The sequence below is a fragment of the Chrysoperla carnea genome, chromosome X, assembly GCF_905475395.1.
Source record: "Chrysoperla carnea chromosome X, inChrCarn1.1, whole genome shotgun sequence".
Classification (NCBI taxonomy): Eukaryota; Metazoa; Arthropoda; class Insecta; order Neuroptera; family Chrysopidae; genus Chrysoperla; species Chrysoperla carnea.
Genome location: NC_058342.1, coordinates 2,830,078 through 2,837,948, shown reverse-complemented (window position 1 = coordinate 2,837,948; position 7,871 = coordinate 2,830,078).

Below are 7,871 nucleotides of genomic sequence, written 5' to 3'. Positions count from 1 at the left end.
ATTAGAGATTGGACCACTTAATAAAGGAACATACGTGGATGATATCTTCGGTGTAGCAGATTCTCTATCAGAATGCTCTCAAATCATTAAAGAGGTAGATAGTCTTTATAATGCTGGCTGTTTTTCACTTCAAAAATGTATAAGCAATGTTCCAAATGTGTTATCCAACATTCTTCATAAAGGTCATGCTAAAGAACCATCGATGAATCATCCACAGTTTTAACTTGAATTACATCCTATTGCTCTTCTGAATGGAAGGTTTTCGTTCGAAATCGAGTCAGTTTTATTCAAGATCATCTACCATCTACTCGATGGAGATTTATTTCTGGAGAGGAAAATCCAGCTGATTGTGCCTCACGAGGAATTTCACCGACGGTTTTAAATAACCACCCACTTTGGTGGAAAGGTCCTGATTGGCTCTCACTACCGGCAGAACAATGGCCTGAAGGAATTTGCTCATCTTCATCAGCCGCAGTTTCAGAGATCTGAAGGGAAAGCTATGTATCACAAATCATTCCGGAACCTGCATGGGATTCTTAATCAGCTTCGCACTATCAAATCAACCCTGTATTCAAAAATTTTTCTCCACTCGAGCTTCACGAAGCTTTGTTACTGTGGTGTTGGCATTACCCAACGTATTTCATTTTCGAATTCAAGTAGGCAGTTCATTAAGAAGCAATCCATCACAAATTCTAGTCCTCTTCGAAATATAAATCCTTTCCTGGATCAAGACCGTTTACTTCGATTAGTTGATCGACTAGATCAGTCATCACTAGAGTATGACATAAAGCATCCGTATATCTTATCCGTATCACTATACGAGAACACTTTCGGATCCTTGGGGGCTTAGTTTCGGTACGAAAAGAGATTTTGTGTGCGTCATCTGCTATCGTTATGGAGGTAAAAGAGCTCAACAACTTATGGATTAGCTTCCGCCTCGCCGAATAGCTCCAACGCGTCCTTTTTCACATTCTGGGGTGGATTACGCTGGACCATTCCTTATTAAAACTTGGCGTGGAAAGAATGCAAAGAGTTACAAAGGCTATGTTAGTTTATTTATCTGCTCTGCAACGTCTGCAATTCATTTGGAGTTAGTATCAGACTACTCAGCCGATGCTTTCATAGCTGCCTACATACGATTCACTGGACGTCGAAGTCTTTGCTCAACACTCACCAGTGATTGTGGTACAACATTTGTGGAGCTGATATGGAGCTCAAACGTCTTACAGCATCCTCATAATCACAAAAACTCCGAAAATTGCTAGCAAACGATGGGACAGATTTCTATTTTAATCCCCCTTCTGCATCATTTAAAGCGTGTGGTCGGTTTAATTTATCACTGACTTACGAAGAATTTACTACCGTTCTCAGTTCTAACACCAGGCCACTTTCTTATCGGAGGTCCTTTATCTTCTATTCCTGAACTAAATTTGGAGAACGTTCCCGTGTCTCGATTTAGTCGTTGGCAACTTACTCGACAAATCATCGATAGTTTTGGGGTCAAGTGGTCGAGAGAATACCTCCAACAAACACAAGCGATATATAAGTGGTAATTCCCGTCATTAAATATCGAAATTGGTGCTATAGTTCTCGTGTTCGATGAGAGGTATCCGCCATGAAAATGGCCCTTAGGACGGGTAATTGAACTACACCCCGGCTCGGGCAACCTAGTTAGAGTTGTAACCTTGAAGACCGCTACTTCGGTCCTAAAACGGCACATCGTCAATATCTGTCTACTCCCAATAATAGACTCCACATCCAAGGAAGAAACCTAAAAGTATCTAGGGTAGGGAATATCATACCTTGCTCCAAATATTTGGCGCAAGGGGGGGGGAGTATGTTTAAAGTCTTTACAATCAATATTGTTTTTTGTATTCTAATATCATTAGTCGTGGTGACGCAGTCGATAGCTCATCTGGCTGGCAATCAAAAGGACCCCGGGTTCGATTCTCAATCGATTCATAATTTTTATGATATCTTTTTTTTATCTTTACATGGTCATTTCAAATCGGCTCTGAAACTGTGGTTTGATGAATTGAGCATTCCTACCATAATGGGGGCCAGCCAATCAGCGAGACCTTCCTCGCTAGGTGTTTTTGATCAACGAATACCGACCGCCATCAGTATCATATCGTTGTTCACGAAAGTGGAGAGTGCACGTGGCTGTAATTAACTTGAATTATCAAAGCAATCAGTAGTGAAATCAATTATATATTTTGTGTAAATTAGTCGCATTAATTATTGTGCATTCGTTTATATATATATTTTTGTTCAAATTAAAACATTTAATTTTCAATTGTGGAATTCATTTTTGTTCAATAATTTCGTAAATCAAAGTTTGTTTTTCACTCAAACCACCTCGAAGCCTATCCTCAAATCGAGCGTAATCAAACAAAATGCAAATATTGAAAAGTGGTCGGCCAAAATATGCAAATAACGAATTATTCTCACGAAATCCATTAACTAGGTCTAAAGACATTATTTCATATGGTCTAGTTGCTTGACCCAAATGAGAAAGTATTTAAATAGGTCGACCCCTTCGAAACTTATTTTTCTTACTAATGTGATATGAATTGCAATAATTGCATTTTGGGGCATTTTGTAAAAGTAATATTTTGGGAGCATTTTTAGTAACGTAAGGTGAACTCCAATATGACCAAATTTGCAATGAAAAATCGGTCTATTTTTTCAGAAAGAAAAATTCGTTTGATCCCCTTATGTGCCTTGAAAAATATAAATATTTCTCATATACAATTTCTTGCATTATTATTATATCGTTATTAATTTCAAATGTTTCAAGTACTGAATTCCTCGATAACGAGCCTGCTTCCACATTATCTCTACCCGGACTATAAATTACTTTTAAGTTATATTTTGAAAGATAATATACAAGATCGCCTAGTTCTTCATCTGTTCTTGCTTTAATTTTAAGACTTTCTAATGGCTCATGGTCTGTCAGAACAGAGAACGTTCTTCCAATTAACCAATACTGCTAATATCCAGTGTGTCGGATTTAAGCGGAAGACACCCTCATATTTTCGTTATTTATAGCAATATCGATTTTAAATTTTGGAAAGTCATACAGAGCGATAGTATACGTCATACTATCAAATCTCACTTAAAAACCAATAAATAAATTAAAAAATTTTTAAAAAATTGTATTATGGTTGTGCTAAAAAATAGAATACGGTTTCGAACACATGTCTTTTAAATCGTAGTCTAACAGCGTCACCACTGATCTAACAGTTAGGTTCAATTCATTTTGGACTCTGTTTCTTGCATTAAATGATTCAATTTCGTTATAAATGCAACTTATGTTATTGGTGTCTGTTCTTAAATTAATTGTTTTGTTACTTTTTTTGCGAAAAATTTCACTTACATTTCTTTTGAACCAATTATTTTCTAAATCTAAAACGGTTCGTTGAGCAAATTTAAAATTATGTCCAGTTTGGAAATGATGTTCGACTAAATAAGTGATTAAAGTCAACCACAGACTTAAACTCTACACAGACTTCCAGTTAATCATAAAGTATCACCAATCCTTTTCTTTTTCTTCGAATTAATAAACTTTTTTCGGGTTCGACTTATTATACCAAGATAACGGAAATATCGCCCCCACTAATCGATGCCACACTACTACCCCACGTGATGCCAGAAATACTGGTGGAACAAATACTGAAATCATCGGGCATATTTCAAGAAACTAGGCGAAGCAAAAGTATGCAGCCAAAAATTAACTTAAATCCACTACACTAATACTACTATATTAAAAAATAATTCAGAATTGGCTAAAAAAAATTTTCAAAAATCTTACAATTACTGTAACCTGATACCTCATAATAATTCTAACGCAGCAACATGCATATTACAAATGAAATTATTAAGACAACAAATACAAGAGATAAGAACGTTATTAAAGTCTATAGAATTACATCATCAAACATATAGCCTTACTAAATAAAAAAGAGGTTTAATTAATGCTGGTTCATCTGTATTAAAATGGTTAGCAGGTTCCATCAGCTAATGGTTATCAGCTGATGATGGTATCATTTATAAATGCTCAAATTATGTCATTGTATTTTTATTGTATTATATTAATAATCGTTTTAATTTTGTTTTAATAAATCAAAGATTTAATATTCTGTAAAATAATTATTCATTATTTCGACAAAACCTACAAACGTTTTTAGATAGAATAATTATAGAATAGAATAACGAACGCGACAGGAACTTGCTATTAAATTAGAGCTCCGTTTCTTACGTCTCTCGAAAAAACTAAGTGACGATCCTCCTCATCTTTTAACAAGATTGCCAAGTCTTTCTCGAGTATTAAAATTCGGGCAAAAGTGATTGGAAATTAATCATCGAAGTATAATATATTTGGAACACGACAAAAGGAAAAATAAATTTGGGGAAAAACTGAAAGTATCGATATTTTAAACATATAATGGTGAAAAAAAATTGAAAAATAATTTTAGAGGATTGAAGTTGCCTATGAGCGCTGTCGATGAAAATGGAGGCGGCCACTGGGCGAGAGGCTGCGAAGTGAATGTAGGATCATGAAACCATAAAGCACGTCTAAGCGGGGTATGCGAATGTATAAGATGCATGTTTTGTTGATTGACGACCCAAATTTGAAAAATATGTCGTGGTACAGGGTTGTCCTAACATGCATGATCCAACCATAATTTTTACAGGATGCATTTTCGGCAGAAAACTATCTGTGGTTGGGTCCCAAAGCAGCCCAAGTCTTTTGAAAACAGTCTCTGTTTTGAAAAGGAACGGGGTTCGATATTGTCTACAGGAAGATTGGCAAAACAGACGGATCGCTGCTGGTCCTTTTTTGCAACTCAAAACTTCCCCAGAAGATGAAGCCCCGGTAATAATGTCATCAAAATAAGTGTTGTTTAATGGGGCCTGAGAAGCCAAAGCAAAAGGATCGCCTTCGTCAATAACTAATTGTCTTAAGCAACGTTTTGCAAGAAAAGCTGAAGGAACTAGACCGTTCGTTACGGTATTAAATTCGACGACGTCGGATTGAGAAGATGGTCGGTAAAAGATGTGCTGATGTAACCGATCTTCTGGATACTGGAATCTGTCGATACATTATGCGTATGCCAGAACATAAGGCTATAGCATTGAAATGGAAGGAATAAAGAATGCCAGAATGATAGGAAATGATGTAGCTCTATGCGTTAGTAGCCTCTGCCATGTGTTGCAGTGCAATGTGTTCGTATAAAAAATTAGTATAAGCCTTAAATTTTTCAGGACATTTGGACAATCTCTTTTCAAAATTGATGAAGAATTCGAGTCAGCGCTCCTTGTTGCAAAGGACAGGTATGCTGCCCGGATGAAACGGAAGAGCGACAATGTATCGACCCGTTGAATCACATCTTTAAAATGGCGTACAGCCAGAGAATCTTATAGATTATATAGGATAGGAACAGAAACTTCTTCAGTTTCCCAAAAATGTTGAAGCTGATTTTTGATTTGAACAGTACTCAGAAGTGAAATGAGTTGAGTTGGGGGGTTGCCCTCAACGGTACCGATAATTTACCACTCAAAAATAATTCTAATAGCGGCGGCAAATCCCTGAATGGGTTGTGAATCCGTGTAGGATAATATTGAGGGGAATAAATCAGCCCCTTTTAGAAAATGATCTGTAAAATTAGGTATTAGCTAATTTTAGTGAAGCGAAGCGACTGATGACTTCGCGAGACAAGTTGATCGAGGGTAAATTTAATGAAACTGTAGACATGACATAGGCTGTTGTAGAAACTTTTATGTCGGAATATTTAGACTTCAAAACGCACGAAACCGTACCGTGGCAGGAGGTTTCCGTAGCGCCAATACCAGAAATTTGAGTTAAAGTAGGTTTAATCCAGGTCAAACCAGAGCACGAGAACATGCTAGTGAAATGGTTGACACGTGGAAGCTAGGGTCCACAAGTGCCCGAACGGAAAAATAGTTACCACAAGGGGTATGAATTACAATTTGAGCTGTGTCCAGTAAGATTCCTTGGTTTTGGGCATATGAAGTGCATGATAGCGCCGGGATGTCATTACCGTTACCGATGTTGAGGAGCCGAAATGGAGGGAGACGTGATCGAATTCAAAACAGAGGCTTTAGCAGCTGACTTGAACGGTGGTTGAACTCCTGGATGTAGGCTAGTATGATGTTGGTTTGAATCACACTTCCGACAAACATTTTTTGAAGCACATTGCGTTCTTAAAGGAGAACCCAATTAGTTGAAACACCGATTGAGTGATTGCACATAACGATATTTATCGAACACTTCCGTTCTTAAATACGATGGACAATTTGCGAGATTATGTTCCCCTCTGCGTCGTATGCATTTTGAGATTTGAGAGTTGTGTTTTGACAAAGAATATTTGTTTAATTTATAGAAGATCAGTATATGACGGAATTTCCTTGTCTGAATGACGTAATTCAAATTCTCGGAGCATATTAGCATCAAGATTATTTAATGTAAAATGAAAGAAAATGAAATCAATCAAATCTGGAAGATCCATAGAACGAATAGAAGTAGTATAGTCACAGGGATCCTGGCCCAAAAGAATGGTACACTTTTCCAAAAAGGGCAAACCTAGGTGAATGTTGGAAACCTCGGTTGAATGCGAAGTTGGAGGGGATAGATGACGTCATTGACCCATAGTAAATCAAGATGGCGTTGGGAGGTGTGGTGGGGGGAAGAAATGGCTGCCTAAGCATTGATGCCGTCATTCTCTTTGACCAACAGTGGCGGAGAGTGAACGGGGGGCGGGACGTTGACATTAGTCAGCAATTCTCAAGAATATGTTGAAATAGATTTGACCTTGAAAAATATGATATCATCATCCTGTTACAAGTTCAAACTTGTTTGAATCGACTTAAAATAATTTTACATGTGTCAAGACACGACTTTGATCTTAAAATAATTTTACACGTGTACATTAGTCAGCAATTCTCAAGAATATGTTGAAATAGATAACATCTAACTTTGAAAAATATGATATCATCATCCTGTTTCTTAAAATAATTTTACACGTGTTATGAGATTAGATAATAATTTCTGATGGTGGGGGATTTTTGGAGTGGTGGTAATCATATAAAAAAGGCGCTCGACATTACGGTAATATCAGTTTTCATTAAATATTCATAATATTAATCAAAATGAATAGAGCAGAATTAAAATTATTAGATAGTTGTTTAGTGCGACCATGCATAAAAATGGACGACTTGCCACTGAAAAAAAAATTAAAAATACTAAAAATGGAGCGGATTCTAACGAAACATGGGCCATCAATAAAAGTTTTACTGGATATAAGCCTAGATGGTACAGAAAACGAGGGAGTTTTTCTACCATCTAGGTTTGCAGTGTTGACGGACAATATGATTAAATTATTTGTACACGTGTAAAATTATTTTAAGATCAAAGTCGATTCAAACAAATTTGAACATGTAATTTTATTATGTAAATTTCAAGTGTCATATTACATTGCTGATTCAATAAAAAAATATTAACATCCGGTCACGTGTCTTGACACGTGTAAAGTCGATTCAAACAAGTTTAAACTTGTAACAGGATGATGATATCATATTTTTCAAGGTCAAATCTATTTCAACATATTCTTGAGAATTGCTGACTAATGTCAACGTCCCGCCCCCGTTCACTCTCCGCCACTGTTGGTCAAAGCCAATGACGGCATCAATGCTTAGGCAGCCATTCCTTCCCCCCACCACACCTCCCAACGCCATCTTGATTTACTATTGGTAAATGACGTCATCTATCCCCTCCAACTTCGCATTCAACCGAGGTTTCCAACATTCACCTAGGTTTGCCCTTTTTGGAAAAGTGTACCATTCTTTTG